Source organism: Pinus tabuliformis, chromosome Q (genome assembly GCF_031772625.1).
Source record: "Pinus tabuliformis cultivar Carrire ecotype Pingquan chromosome Q, CPIR1, whole genome shotgun sequence".
Lineage (NCBI taxonomy): Eukaryota > Viridiplantae > Streptophyta > Pinopsida > Pinales > Pinaceae > Pinus > Pinus tabuliformis.
Window position 1 is genome coordinate 604,583,846 of NC_142296.1, and position 17,358 is coordinate 604,601,203.

The following is a 17,358-nucleotide window of genomic DNA, read 5'->3' on the forward strand; positions in this document are numbered from 1 at the left end:
ATTTAATTGAAACATTGCGACATAGTATTTCATAAAACTTGTCTAGATACACTCTCTCCAAATAATTTGATCTTTATATCTCGCTCAAATTACTCCAACTAATTACCCCTTTGAAATACAATTTCATCACTACTTAAATTTAATCAATCCTGAATTGGACCTAAACCTAACAAAGAATTCGAAATTCCACGTCATGAGATAATGTCATAAAGAGAGCCCCACCCTTTGCTGTTTTGCTAAGTTACCCCTATATCTGCGCCACTCCAAATACAGAGACGGCATCTGGCGTCCGCCTCATTTGAAAATACATCGTGGGCACTGTTGAGGGAGTGGAATCGGGAGCTTCAAAACTGTGATGATGGATCGTGTAGCTGCCTGACCAGATTCCTACTTCCACCAGCGCCTGACGTGACAGATGAATGATGGTAGTAGTTGACCGACCTGCCCGCGGCCCCTCAAACGCCTGATGGAAATGACGCCGCCTGCTTACGTTCTAAAAACAATGAGTTCTCTCAGGCTCACAAGTCAAATAGCTACTTCACTATTTTCGAGGCGATACATTTCTTTATTCATCTCCCGCTCCACATTTTGCATTGGTTTCAGCTCTTTGTTTGAAAGAGATTTTAAACTACCCTAGCATTATGGTTAACCCTTAAAAAACATTTTGGAGCAGGAAAAATGGCAGCTCACACAGACTTTGAGATTTTAACTAGTATTTTTAAGTTGTTTAAATGTCAAACCATCATGATTACTGAAATTGAGATAATAACTAGTATTTTTAAGCTGTTTAAATGTCAAGCCATCATGATTACTCAAATTACTTTCACATGCTCCTCTTCTTGTTCCTTAAACCCAGTTTGGGGGCTAGGGCCAAATAAGCCACCTAGAATTACTTTCACATGCTCCTCTTATTGTTCCTTAAACCTAGGTTGGGAGCTAGGGCCAAAGAAAGCCACCTATAATTATATTGCTTCCCCATAAAGTTAGGAGTAGTAGTCATCCATATAGTGGAGTAGGCAGATCCCAAAAGTCTATGGATCAAAAAGACTGGTTATTCTATAGTATCTCTAGGCCACTATTTATCATTGGTGGCAAGTAGATATGGACATTAAAACATATAAACTAATAGATGGTTGTAACTCCAAATGGAAACGTGGAAACTCAAAGCAGGTTCTATGTTGTTGATGACCTCTTGATTGCAAAAGCATGATGAGATCAAAGCGTAAGGAAATCCTCTCTATGTGAAGAGTATTTGGTATTCCCAAAAATCCTAAAGAGTCAATCATCAACTAAAGTTGAAGGTTGTTATATTGTGGTTTCAAACTTAGTAGACTTCACCAGGTTGAACTTCTTTTATTCTTGATATTTCATAGAGAGTAACTATATTTATATTTTGTAGGTTAATTATGATTTTATACCTTATTTTTATATTTTGTAGGTTAATTATGATTTTATATGTTATTAATTTAAAATTATTCTCTTAAATTTTGAAGGGGTAGAACACATTTTGAATTTGATGTTGTTTTTAATGATGAATTTTTGGTGCAATATCCTGGATAAGATATTATGATAGATTAAATTTTCCTTCCATATTATGAAAATTATGAATTATTTAGGGTGATAGTCTTTTAATGAAATAAAGATGTGATTGAAAATAATCATTTAATAGTTCCAATTAAAATCAAATGCAACTTATGTTTTATTAGATTCATTGTAAATAGTGGAGAATCGTTTAAAGGTCTTCCAATAAAAGAAGGGTTAGGGTGTTATCTTGTGGCATGTTGAGTTTAGTGTGTCTCAATTATTTAAATAAATTAATTGAAGTATTATTGTTGTCTATTTTTTTATTTTCATGGACCAAATTTTATCACCTCAAATCTTAATAACATTAATATTGAATGAGAATTATACCAAATAAATTTAGTGCAACTCATTATACTTCATTTCAATTAGTTTTTGAAAAAAACTCATTTAGGATAGACTTTTGAAAGAATGAACCTTATTTTAGAGATTTTCACAATCATAATCTATTTAGCCAAGACACATATGGCTATATATATATATATATATATATATATATATATATATATATATATATAAGATTACCAATTTTATGCTTAGAAAGAGGCAAATAGTAAAAATCAACCTCCCCATCCAAAACAAATTAAACAAAAATATACCAATTTTAGTCAAGACACATATCGCAATGGAAACTTATATATATATAATTACCGATTTTATGTTTAGAAAGAGGCAAATAGTAAAAATCAACCTCCCCATCCAAAACAAATTAAAGAAAAACATTTGGATAGCCTTAAAGGGAAATATTTGCGAAGAAAAACACTCAAACAAACTCAAATGAAGTATATGCATAGAAATACATAAAAAGAATTTTCTTAATCCAAAAGTTTACTAGCGTTGTTTTACCACTTTTGGTTATGGCAAAAGACAAGAAGAGAATAGATGTTGTGGATAGTTGAAGTTATTGCACTTTGAGGATAAATATATTCTTACTTAAAGAGAGTGTTGATGGGCATAATTAAAACACTAAATGTTATCTTATGCTACAAATGAGGTAACTTGTTTCATCTAATTTATGGAAGCAATGTCAACAAACATCTATTTTGATATCAATTCTATGTAATAGAAAACAATAAGATTCATACCAAATTTGTTTGGGTGTAGGTTTGAAGTGAGTTTGTATGTTAGGGTCTCACCTTAACTTCTATAGTTAGTATATTATATTGTTACTTCATGTATTGAGAACTATTGTTATTAAATAAGGCCCAACTGGGTAGTAGAGTGTGAAATCAATAAATGTAAGTGGCCTCAATAAAGAAAGTACACCATTTAGAGGTTGAGGCTTAATCAATGGAGGTCCATTAGGTGGTTAAAGTTTTTGTCAACTAGACACCATAAATAGTAGAAGAAGCTATGTAATGGGTTTTTAAGTGAATATAATTGTATATGGAACTAAGATCATGTTCGAGGTTTCCATTTCAAAGAGGCAAGTGAACATTACATCTAGTTCTTAATATCAATAAAGGTTTGTTTACTATGTTATTTCCAATCTTGGTTCTATTATTTACTTTCGACCACTATATTTCCATCTATCTTGATCTAATTAATTTCTTTCTACAACTATATTTCCATCTATCTTTCTCTACTTAATTATTGTCTATAACAATATTTTGTTTATTTTACTCTCAATTATGTTTCGATTAACAAGGAATATCACAAGCGGTATCAAAGCATTTTCCTATGCTAGCATTCACTCCAATATTTTAAAAAAAAATCTTTAAGGTTCGATATGTGTTATGGTGTCCTTAAATAACATAATGATGTATTATTCGATGTGAAAATTTATGGTTGGGGAAGAATACAAATAGAAAATAAAAGAGGTGCCACCTACTTGGACACCCTTATAACCTCTATTGATACCCCTTTGAGTAGTACCGTGTTAGCCAAAACATGTATATGAAATTGTCTTCCACGTGCCTCCAAGTATATTAAAATGCCCCAAGGAACACCTAAAACTATTCTTACATAATATTATTGGGCATCTTGTTGCTATAGTACACAAAGAAAAACACAATAGGAGATCACTCTCATGTGCCAGGGAATTAGGTAATGTAGCTTAGGGTCTAATCTATCCTTCTTGATGACATGAAATATTTGACTAAGTACTATTTTTTAAAACCATCCATTATATCAAATAGCTATAGCACTTAACACTTCTCTATTCTTAGGACCATACAAATCCTAGCCTCTTCTTATAAACCCTAGATTCTACACCACAAGTAACAAAATTTCTACACATTTCGTAATATCAATTCATCAGTGTAGTTACACTCAATCAAGAGTAATACTCCCCCCTGGATTTAAAGAAAAAAAATGTTAGAGACTTAGATCAACATAATCCTGTTGTAATGCTTATCATAGTTGTGTTACTTTATAGTACCTAACTTTTCTGTGGACCCATTAGTACATTTCGCATGACCCCTCAACAAATTCCTCTTGGGACATTGATCATATTTGAATAACACTTAGCTAACCTCTTTCGTGGAATCATTGGTCCCATGAAAAACACCTACAACATGTTAGCCATGGACAAAGTATATAAAAAGGTTTTGGTCCCTTGCCTAGTCAATTAGCAAAATGGAAACCAATATGTCATTCCCTCTATAAGATACCCCCTTGGGATACCTTAGAATTCCCTCACAAATTTATGAGTTTGGTCTGGAATTTCAGTGTGTCATTTTGTTAAACATTTTGTATGTGCTTGGTTGTAGGTGCACTTTCTTGAGTTTAATTTCAAATATACACACATAGTGATTAACACAAGCCAAGAAGAAGCTTCAAAACAATGTTTTAAGCCCAGAAATATATATGTTGTCCATACACATCTACATAATAATAATCACGAGCATAAACAGTCATTTCATTTACATGGCATAGGACTACACAATGAGCAAATAGGACAGATGAACCTATTGTAAACTCAGTGATATAACTTCAGCATAACAGGTGCTTTGGAGTGAAGTTCCAGTAGTTTATTCCCTAGGAATATCAACCCAAAAATGGCTATGAGTTGAGCCCCTTTCCCACAGAAATTAGTCCACAGACAGGCCATACACACAATCTTTATAAACCAACAACTCGTCCACTTAAAATAACTCTTCGACTAAACATGATAAACTCAGCCTAGAAATGATCCCTACGCACAACAACTAGAATTGGTACCAAAAGAGAGGGTTTTGACCCCCCTTTTCACAACTATAACTTGACCTCAAGGAACACTCACTTAGCACCAAGAATGAAAAATAACTCAACCCCTTCTTGACTAGTAAAATTCAACCCCCATAAGCAACAAACTCGTCCCACTTTCTACGAAGAACTCAGCTCTTTAGTGAATATAAAATCAGCCCCCTCAAGCATATTAATTCGACCAACAACCAAAGGATAAACTTGGCTTCTTTTGGGAGTGTGAAACTCAGCCACTTAGCCAATAAACTTGTTCAAAAAACTGACAAGTAGCTCGACCCCTTTTTCCAGTAGAACTTGGCCAACAATATTTAGAAGAAGATCAACCCTACTTCTCTAGGAAACCCAACCCAAGGAATAGTGCTCTGCCCTTTGGAAATAGATGGTACTCATCCCCTTAATCTTAGCCTGAAAGAAGATTTAAAGAATACACTAAATCAGAGCTTGAAATCAACTGATATCACTTTGTAGACTTACTTCAAATCTGTCATTGTCTCTCCTTGAAGCACAATGGAAAAAACTGAGCGATCCCACTCCCAAACTAGCTAGGGTGTATAGTTTCAACACTGAAACTAGAAAAATAGAATGAGGGTTTCCAAAAAACATAGTCTCTTTCACAAGAGCTCTCCAAATTTATTTTTCTCAAGTGAACAAATGTAAGAATGAGGAAATACCCCCTCATTTCTTTTTCTTAACTCACTTGACTCTTTGCCACCCTTTTTATCTTTTCCCTCCAATTAAATAATATAATAAATTTTACTTTCTTATTTAATAAATTGACTCTTACTAACTAATTAAAGCCACTTTTAACCCAGAAAATACTTAATTCTCCTACATGGTCACACCAGCCACCCAAATCCTTTTTTCATCATCCTACCCTATAGATCTTTTCACCCTAATTCCAATGTGATATTAAAATAAGGTGTTTCTCCAAGTAATAATCCCAAAACAAAAACTTAAGTGTAATTAATTAAAATATGCCCACTAATAACCATGTTTTACGAAAATCGTCAAAATGCAGAAAAACCAAGATCGAATTGCGCAGCACTAATCCTGATGAAGAAAAATGGCAAGAGATCCTAGTTTCTCCCCATAAAAATCCTCAAAACCCTTTGGGCCCACCAATAATATAACCTTTCTACTATGATCTAGTTGACATAAGCTCTGGAAATCCTTCCTATTCTCACCACAAGGCAATCTGAAATTTGGGGACATTACAGTCTCCCCTCCCCAAAATTGCTTGTCCTCAAGCAATGTCATCACATGTTGCTGCTTCATAATCTGATACAAACTAATACCAGGGTCCCAATCCATCCTTATCATCATGAATCATTCCTTGTTCCTCTCACTCCCTAACAGAGAATAGACACCAGAGGTCGTCTACATACTACCAATAAGCAGATGATCTCGAAAATGGAAAATATCAGCCATCTCCTCGAGAAATTGCTTAGCGAAAAACCAATCTCATGTACCTCAAGAGTGATCTACTGAAGGTACATTCCAACTCATACTGAGAGAAGGTTTCTCCTACACATGAACTAACCATGGCCTCCTCTTATTGATCACCCTGTCATACTACTAAGGTACTCTAAAATATCAATGAATCACTGAGGAGCGAAATTCTCTCTATGAAACTAAGTTCAAAATGGAAGATCTGAGTGATCTACCCTTGTAAAACTATATCATCCATAATGATGGTTAAACTTCCAAGCCATGTAATGCCAGGATCCCATGCTAATCTTGAAAAGGGACTGCCATGTTGTCATTGTGCCACTCTAGTAATAAATAATTGCCCATTATTCTCATATTGAATCTTCCTCGCCTAGAACCACATGTCGAAATATCAATAAGGTCCAAACCCACAACCATGAAGAAAATATTTTAATGCATCTCAGTGAGGTCAAAGTCTTTCGGTTTAAAGCTAGACCTGATCTTGAGCAACAACAAGGAAAATATGTATCACCACATGGTGAAGGCCTCGATTATCCTCCACGTGTCAACCCCAGAATCAACTAAATCACTCATTTTCATACCCCTTATCATCAAGAAGTGGAGTGATCTAGCAACCAACTGGATCCATATCTCCCCTAGCCAAACTGAGATTTCACAATTCCCAACCCCTACTAGTTGTTATTGTGTAGTACAGAGAGTTGTTGGAACCCATTTGTGCCTCATCTCTGATCCCTGTATGCAACCAATATATGAACGCCATGTATCGATAATTAGTTGGGTGCATACTAAACCTCCCTGTTCCTTCCAAATCATGTAGAAAATTTGTTATCATGTCTCTTGATGATACACCCTACTACTATCTGGAGTCTAAACACCCTCTTGTAAGAGAGGTCTACCACCCATTGTACATGCTCATGTAATACCTCAGAATGTCCTGCCAAAAGTGTGTCATGCATCTCCCTAAGTATGAGGTCGTGGGCGGAATATATGTTATCTCTTCACTAAATTGGGCCATCCCTAAGCTTGCATCTACCAACTTGCACCCTAACCATATACTACAGCTAGGAAGTCTCTCTCTTGATGCACTATGTACCATCCAACTGTCTTAGATGAGCCTCCTACATCCTTCTGCTCATGATGACAACATCAAGGGACAACAACCAAATCCCTTGTGACTATAAGTAATATGAAGGAGAGAAAGGTGTGTGAGTCCTTAGGGTCATGATCAAGAGATGCTCATCTATGCCTTCATTGATCCTGTTTAAGCTAAACCCAATGGTATGCCTGATGTCCCTGTCAAGAGATCTCTTTGGAGGCAACGCTCCAAAATCCTATTATGTAACGTCATACATTACTGCATACAACAATGTATCCCTGCACTCCTCTGCATAACACTATACTCTGCAACATACCTCTGTGCACCACTGGATTCCATTACCTACTGTTGTACCACCCTATATCTTTTGGTATCCTACATGTGTCAATGTTTCTACCACTTTTCTAGTGAAACCACTATGTTGTGAGTCATCTCCTCCTCTGTCCTGCTAGACCTTAGCAGCATAACTCCTCACATGTTAAGGGGGATGTCATTCCTATGTCGAACCTTGGTAGATCTTGTTCCCAATACATCAATGGAAGAGCATCATCTCCATACAGTGCCCTGCCTTGTGGCATGCCAATGTGCTCCCATCTGAATAACTCTTGCCTATAACCTCACACACGGACGATGTGCCAGCACATCTCATGGAGTTTTCTCATAAACCGACTAGCCACTGCTATTGATTGGAACTCCCCTAAAGAATGTGTGTGATTGGTCATTAGGTCAACCATCCCACCTATGCCATAGTCATCCTGTACCTCTGGTATATGATGGAAAGCCCCACCTAGATCCCAATGCCAACTTGGGCTCCCAATATCCACTCCACTAGTGTCAATTGAACATGGGTCCTAGATGGATGTATCCTTATATCAAATATACCTGTCTCCACATCCCATGGGAGAAAAATCAAAAACCTCTAGGACATACCTCTCTACAAGTTCCAGTTCAGCTAGGTTCTCTGCATGCTCAACTATCACCGAAGGCTCTTATATCAAATCATGAATGCCCCTAACATCCTATTGTTTTATGGTTTCCATAGAAGAATGTACACAACTCAACTCCATATAAAGTTACTTGACCTACAACTCTAATTATTGAAGAGCCATCTGAGTGCTATTCAAGGACTCTTGTGAAATGTCAAGCTTATGAGTAAGTCTACCAACTTCCTCCTCTTTCCCTAGTGCATCATGATCTCAACAATCATGAGTAGGTGAGTTATGTTTGAAGAGAGGTGTATGTAGTTAGATTTCATCTCTACCAATTCCTCTTTAAGAGTCTAAAAATCTGCAAGTGAAGGATTTCCCCCCAAACTGTCATGTGTCACTACACCTCTCCAACAATAATATGACACTAATGCTTGTGTATCATCAGAATGCCTTGTGGCTACCATAATATTTTCTATGTTCACCTTCAATTGATTTTCCAAGTTGTGGGCACAAGTAGGATTATGATCAACATCTAATTCATAAAAGAAGTCGATTTATTGATCTAGGTTCACTTTGTTGACTACCTGTGTGTTATCATATTTGCACACTTCTTGGTAATCATCATCAATTTTCGTAGCATCTTGATTTTCCTTGTACTCATCATCTAACTCAACAATATCGCTGAGTGATGACAAGAATTTTGTAGCAATTTCTGACTCTCCTTCATCCCAACAGATAAAAGTAATCTAATAGAAATTACCTTGGCAACAGGAGAAGAAAGACCCATTTCTTTTGAAAGTTGTCCAATCAAAGGAAAGTATTTACACAAAGCTATTTAAGAGAAGGAAATATTGGCAATACTACATGCACTTAAGAAATGACAACCCTACCTAATGGGAAGACACTTCAAGGTAAAAGCAGATCATGATAGTCTTAAATACTTTTTAGAACAAATATTACTTCAGAAGAGCAGCAAAAATGGGTCACAAAGATGTTGGGTTATGACTTTGAAATCATCTACAAAAAAATGGAAGCAAAATGTTGTGGCAGATGCACTCTCAAGAAAGGATTAGGATGTGGAAGCATTGCTTTGAGCCATTTCTATTATCCAACCAAATTGGATAAACGAAGAAAGGGATGAATGGAAGAATGTCGAAGAAGTGTGGGCACTCATTCAAAAGTTAGAACAAGATCCCATTACATCTGATACATTTAGTTGGAAAAATGATTCATTATGGTGCAAAGATCACTTATGCCTACGTAGGAATTCCCAACTCAAACAGAATATTCTTATGGAATTGCACACCTCTCCCTTAGGAGGGCACTCGGGATTTTTAAAAACTTAGCACAGGGTTAAGAAGGAATTTTTTTGGGGATGGCCTTAAATCTGATATTCAAAACTTTGTGGTGGAATGTTTGGTTTTCCAACAAAATAAAGTTGAAACAATTAAGACCCCACGTCTATTACAACCTTTATCCATTCCAAGTCAATGTTGGGGGGAGGTTTCCATGGATTTTATCACAGGTTTACCCAAGTCCAAGGAAAGAGTGTCATCATGGTGGTAGTTAACAGACTTACCAAGTACGCACACTTTTATGCATTATCTCATCCATTTAAAGCCAGTACAGTTTCTACTACATTTATGGAAACAATTCAAAAGCTACATGGAAACCCAATGATTATTGTAAGCGAAAGAGATCCCATTTTCACTGGAAATTTTTGGACATAATTGTTTTCTTGTCTTGGTACTCAGTTAGCTCATAACTCATCTTATCGTCCTCAATTTGATGGGTGTTGTCTTAGAGGGGCCTGACCGAGGTTCAACATTAGTTAACCAAACAAATCCCTACACTACTAGCCCTTTCGGCATCAGCCCGTAGAGTGCAGACCGAAGTCTCACCCGAAGCAGTATGGGGGGATGTTGGAACCAAGTTTCCGCACCCTGAGATGGTCATGATGTCGGTTTATTTCTTTTGTTCCTGATTTCGCATAGGTCTTTGAGTTCTAGGGCTCTGGCTATCTAGCCCTCTACTCCCCCCTTCGGTACCTCCGCGAAGGGGTACAACTGACCTTCGCGCAGCCCTAACCTGCAGTTCAGGTACTTTCGCGCTGCTAGGACACCATGATGTGTGGATTCCCAAACTAGCTTAAGTACCTTACTTATCTTCATATGATTACAAACTCTATCTGCCCTGCGCACACCGCTATAGGGGTCTGCGCACTCAGCTACAGACTTCTACCCTAGGCCTCTCCGCACTCAGCTACAGAGCCTCTACCTACGCTACGACCCGAAACTTAGACTTCTCTCCTTATCCTCAAGATTTCATACTTCTTAGAACTTATTGATGACTCTCTAGAGCTTGCTTACTTAGCTCTTTTTATACAATCCCATGGTCTGCGGACCATGGGTAGATGTTTTACAACCAACTTTACTTTACAAAATTAGGGCAGACAACCCTTTATGACTCATGACACCTTTGCGCTCTGCGACCACAAAATTGGAGACTTTACAACTTTATTACAAACTTTGACCCAAAACATGGGCTTTTAGCCCCAAAACATGGGCTTTTAGCCCCAAAACTATCCTTGAGGGATCCCGTTCCAACAGGCCCCCAACACAAACATCGTGACTCGCCCTCGAGTCACTCGGCAGGTGCGGAGATCTTAGCGCAAAGACCTCCCAGCTTTACCCTTATGACCGCAACCTCGGTAGTGCATTGTGTGGTTGCCTGCTTCACGTATTCAACCATCTACTCGGTCATTGCTCCTAAACTGTCAGCCTCAATCTTTTGTTGAATTGCTTGCAGAGTCGCAAGCTTTCCTTCAATAGAGTTTGTCACGTGTAAGCATCATCCAGCCAGGGCTTCAGCCGTGCCTTCAGCACTGCTTCCTTATGCAATGCTGCATCCACCTGTTCTTTCAGCTGCTTGGCCTCATGCAGCTTCGCCAATCATTATGTGAGTGCGACGGTTCACGTTGTGCCTTTCGCCTCATCATAGCATTGTTGCAGCTCGTGCGCTTCTGTCTCTATTTGTTGTATCGTAGGGTCCTCCTGAAAGCTCGTTAGGACCTTGAACGACTGCTCAAAAAGTTGTGTGCAGTCTGCTACTTCACTGCCAACCGTTGTTATTTCCCCTGTGACAGTGGGCACATGCTGCTCCTTTACTTCTGGCGAGGTTGAAGGTTGGGCCTTCAACTGCAATTTGGTGATCTGCAGGTTTAAATCAAACTGAACCCTTTCCATTTCTTTACAAGCGTCGTGCACCCTTGTAGCTAGTGTGCGGACACGCACCTCGACTGGTTCTTCCTCAGGAATGGCCAACTCTGGGACCATTCAGCATGCCTCCTAGACAACCTGCATTATACACTTATTTTGGTTGGTCACCTCGGTCACAGCGGCGATGGCAAAGTCTTGCTGTAGTGCCATCTGCTTGTTGTTAATCCATTGCTCACTAATCACCTAGAGGGCGCGGTGCTCATGGGTCCTTAGCTCCACAATCACTCCATCCTGCAAAAGGTGGAGTGCTTCACTGGGGAGCGCTTCCAGATTCAACCCTACTCCCTTTAGGGCGGTGACAGTGGGCTTGTCAGCTTCGTTTTCCATGGTCAGTGCTCCATCAGGCAGCACTATCTGATTGGAGGCCTTCGCGCGCAACATCTCGACAACTTCTGAAGTGCCTATAGCAAGGCTGGTAGACACCGTGCCAGCCTATGACGTGCAGGTCTACAACTCCTGCAAACCTATCTAGATAGCCCCCAAGATTATTTTTTGTTGCTACTCAAACTGTTGTAGGGCCTCTGCGGTGACATCCTGCACCGTGTCACAGATGGAATGCAAATCGCCCTCTTTGAGGGTGATTTGGTCAATGATGTCTTAGTAGCCTTGGATTTCTTCCTGGACCCTCCTCTCTCCCACTCCCTTGGACGCTTGATGTGGACGGATATATTCTCGGCGTCCTTGGTGATTTGGGGACTTCCGCTAATACTTTGGAAACCTCTAGAGCAACTACTTCTGCCTCACTAACCACTTCTGGCATATCCACCTCAGTCATCATTGCTTCGGTGTCCAAGGTTGTGGTAGGTGTCAACATAGTGCTCATCATCAATGCTCATGATATCTCTTGTAAGTTCTCAAACACTGGACTCATTATCAAAGCCTCGAAGAATTCTTGGTTCATGTGCGCCTGAGAGCTTAACAACTCGATTCTCAAAATGCCAAGTGTTTTTCGCTAGGCATCCACCTGTAATTTATATGGTATTTTGAATTCAAATCTGACTGTTCCCCCAAATTCGGTTCATTAATGCTAGATTTGCGGCAGATTTTCAAGGATCTTACCCATAAATTTTGTCTTAAATGTCGACCGTCGGCTCCATTTGGTCGCATTTCTACCATCAAATCATGGACAGTGACTTTAACAGTCAATTTTCGGCCGACTTGCGTGATTTCTCCCTGGGTAGTGCAGCTCCCTTCCTGATGCCGTGAACCCTATGACACTTCCTGACTTCGCACAATCCTCCAATCGCGCAGCTCCCCAACCTGGGTAGTGTAGTTTATAGTCTCGCACTTCCTTTCAGATGTCTGGAGTGCTAAGACTGTGATACCTTCATATATTCACATGGGCGGCCCGCCAGTGTATGGCTTCAATCGACTGCCATTCACCTTTCCTGGGAAGGGATCTCCATTCAATTTGACCAGCTGTACCGCTCCTCCGTCGGTAATCTCTTTAATGACATAGAGCCCTAACCAGTGCATTCTGAATTTTCCTGGAAATTTATCAAACTTGTTGTCATATAACAAAACCAGGTCATTTACCTTAAAGGTGCACAACTTAATGTGCCAATCATGACATGTTTTTTCGAGCTGCTTTTGGACCTATTGGTGAAATCCAGCTAGAAATCTCTCTTCCTCAAGCTCAGCCAATTGCACAAGCCTTTCTTCTAGGGCTCTATGATCCTTCATACCTGTGAGTGTCGTTATGCGTAGACTAGGCACAATATATTCCATGGGCATCATTGCTTCAACACCATAGACAAGCCTAAAGGATGTTTTTCCAATCAACTTCTTGCATGTCGTCTGATAGGCCCATAGTACTGCGGGTATGCATAGGTCCCAATCACTTCGCTAAGCGTTGCAAACGTTGGTCAGTGCGTTCTCTAGTGCTTTATTGAATGCTTCCACCGTCTCGTTAGCCTGTGGGTGATAAGGCGTGCTCTTCTGGTGATATACCTGAAATTCCTTCGCCAGTGCGCTAATCGTCTCATTCAGAAAGTGCGTACTGCGATCACTCATCAAAATATTTGGAAACCCAAATCGCGTCAGGACATACTCAAAGAGGAACTTTGCAGCAGGCACACCTGTGCAATCCTTCATAGGCTGTGCCTTTGCCCATCGAGTCAAATACTCTGTTGCGGTGATAATGTACCTCACTCCTGTCTTCTTCCCTTAGGGATGAATGGGTCCCACAAAATCTATCACCCATTTCTCAAAGGGTTGTAACATCATCTGTGGATTCAGAGGTAGCTCATCCCTCCGTGATGGTCTACCAGTCCTTTGACACACATCACACGCTTTGCAGTAAGCTTTTGAATCCTGATGGAGGGTTGGCCACCACAACCCTGCACATAGAATCTTCTGCGCAGTCGCTCTTCCTACATAATTTCCTCCCATGGCACCCCCATGAACGTCCGTGAGGATACTACTTCTTTCAAACTCCGGTACATATCATCGTAATATTTCATCAGACACCATTTTGTACAAATGCCCAGCAATGACAGAAAAATTTGTCACGCGCACCACTAACTCCTTCTTTTGCTGGACGGTATAACCTTCCAAGGCAGTTCCTGTCATTAGGAAGTGTATGATATCTTCAAAATGATGATCCATGATGCGCACTGCAAAAATTTATGTGTCAGGCAATCCCTTCTCCAAATTAGTGGGCTCTTCCCGTGTTTCAATGTGTGATAGATGGTTTGGTCCCACGTTTAGTCGTCCAGGTTTCACAATAACTTCAAAATCATAATCCTGGAACAATAACAACCACTTGCAGATTCTCCCCCCCAACACAGGCTTATTGACCAGGTATTTTAGCGTGGAATGATCTGTATACATCTTAAAATGGCCACCCAGCAAGTAGTGTCTAAACTTCTGGAGCGCGTATACCATGGAAAACCCTTCGCACTCGGTGGTGGAATAGTTCTTCTCCGCCTTGGACAATCTTCTGCTTGCGAACGCTATAGGATGGTCCAAGTCTCCTATGCCAACCTGCATCAATATTGCTCCCAGCGCTATGCATGACGCATCAACATGTACATGAAACTCCTTCTTCCAGTCTGAGAAGACTAAAATCAGTGTTGTGACCATCTTTTCCTTCAATACATCCAAGCTTTTCTTACAGTCCTCGTTCTAGCAAAATGTGACATCCTTTTTCAACAACTTCTCCATAGGCGCAGTGATCTAGGCATAGCCCTTGATAAACTTCTTGTAATATCCAGTATGCCCTAGGGTAGCGCGCAGCTGTTTCACACTCCTCGGCGCTTCTAAGTTAAGTATCACCGCAATCTTCTCAGCATCTACCATTAGTCCCTGTCTACAAACCATATGACCTAGCAGGGTCCCAAAAGGAACAAAAAACAGGCACTTCTTCAGATTGAAGGTGATCTGGTATCTTCGGCAGGTATCTAGCATCAGGCACAAGCTTGCTACATGGTGTTTCACCAGCCCAAACACAGTCCAGTCGTCAAAGTATACTTCCAGGAACTTTGTGAATAGATTCCTTGAACATCGCAACGACTACGCGCAAAAAAATCGCAAGAGCATTCTTCAATATGAAAGGCATTACAGTGTATGAAAAACATCCCTACTTAGTTGCAAAGGTCATCTTGCTCATATCCTTCGGTGCGGTTCTGATCTCATGGTACCCAGAGAACCATTAGTGAAGGAATATGCTTCATGGCCACCTACATTGTCCAACACTTCATCAGTGAAAGGAGTCGGGAAAGGATCATGTACACAAGCGTCATTCAATTTCCTGAGATGTACGCATATCCTTATTTCATCCTTCTGCTTCTTTTCCTGTACCACCATTGGGATTACCCAATCAGATTCTTCTACGGGCTCAATGATGCCTGCCACGAGCATCTTGTCTAGCTCTAAGCGGACCTTCTCCTTATACTTCGGATTGAGATGGTAAGGTCTTTGCTTAACCAGTTTCGCGTCGGGTTTTAACGTGATCTTCATAACACCCAGGTCCCCGATTATCCCCTTTAAATCCATAAACTTGGTAGGGAATAAATCCTGGTATTCACGGAGCAATTCAACGACCTTATCCACCGTCGCGTCATCCCAGTAATCTCCAATCTTCGCAAATTTGGGCTCTGCCTCCGTACCAATATTTACCTGTTTTGTTTTCAGTGGCGCAGTTATATCAGGATTCTCAATCTACGGTCCTTCAACCTCGTGGTGACCTTTTGTTTCAGGGATGTTAACTTTTCATGGATCCTCATCTTCTTCTTTAGCAGTTACATTATAGCATTCCAGCGTGTGACTCAGCTGAGTAGTCCAATCAGGTTGAATAAGGTCCAAGGGATCCTGCAGTATCCTAAAGATTGCTGCTTTTACTTCTTGTAGTGCCTCATCAATACAGTCAAACCCGTCTTCAAAGATGAATGTCATTATGAATCCCTTGCGCAGAATATCCCATTCACCTGTACCATGGTGAAGCTCTATTTCTAAGTACTAGTTCATCGAGATGACATCTAGGGTGTGACAAAACAAGTGCACCCATTCAGGTTGGGGCTTCTCTCCATAAGCCTAAGCCCATTTGGCTAAGTGTGTGCACGGATCATCCTGCCCATCATATTTGTCTATCATTCGTACCTTTGGCTTCCCAAAGCATGTTCTCATCATACTCCTGCATTCGCGCCAATCATAAAATTTACCCTTGTGCATACCCCACCACCTTACGGGCATAGCGCGCAGTGCCCAGTCCAAAGCCTGGAAGCGCTGCTTCTCTGGTACCTCCCTCTCGAATGCATCCAAAAATATATCTACATCATTCAAGCCATCATAAGTGGGCAGATTTCTTACCTCTGACGACACACAGCGCAACGACCGGGTCATCATGTTACAGCTCAGTGTGGTTACTTCATGTAACCGATTCTTCCAGTGCTCTAATTCTTCATCAGAGTCTGAGGTGCAGGAACTCTCGCGATCCCATGTAATTCGTCCATCTACTGTTGGATTCACCCAATCTTGGTCTCGCATTGTTATCTTATAGATACAGTCCAGATCGTCATCGCTCTCATAATCGCGGACTGGTTTAGTATAGCGTGATCCTTCAGCAAGATCTAGGGGTACTATTACGCAAAGCGATTTCTTCTCAAATATCATATTTCACTTCTTTAGGTTGATTACCCCGTTCATATCAGTAGCCCAATCAATGCCAAGGAGCACAGGGTAGGGGTTGCTATCATCCACAATTTATATTACTTCAAAGTCAGCCAGCGTGCTCGTGCCTTCAATATCTACAGTCACCCCTTGCAGCCGCCCCATGGGGATGATCTTCTGTTGATTTTCCATCCTTAACTGAATCGGAGACCACTGCAGTGCGGGTCTTCCCATCCGTTCCCAAGTTTGTTTCGGTAAGAAATTCACATCTGACCCCAGATCCAAAATAACCTGATCCATTTCATACTCTCCAATCTGCGTGGTCAGTCTCATCTCCCATCCTATCCTTATTTTATGCTTACCAATCTTTCGTACCACGTGCGGTTCACCTGGAGTGTTTCTGTCGCATCTATTTATAAGCTCATGTAGTCCCTTCACAGCCTTGAGATTGCGCAACAACTTCATGTAGGTTTCAAGAAAGGTTGTAAGTATAGAAGGGTCCATCTCCTGATCCGGTTTATCCTTTCTTCTTGACGTTGAGGCCTCAGCGAATCTCTTTTTTGCTTCCATGAACATCTCGCGTGCGCGCTCCAAATCAATTTCAGCCTCTTTCACCAGAGCTTTGTGAACCCATGCGTTGTCTTCGGGTTGTTTTCCCTTATCATCCCTTATTTCATTTCCACTTTGAAGCACTATATTCACATTTGGATCCTCCTAGCGAGGCTCAGAC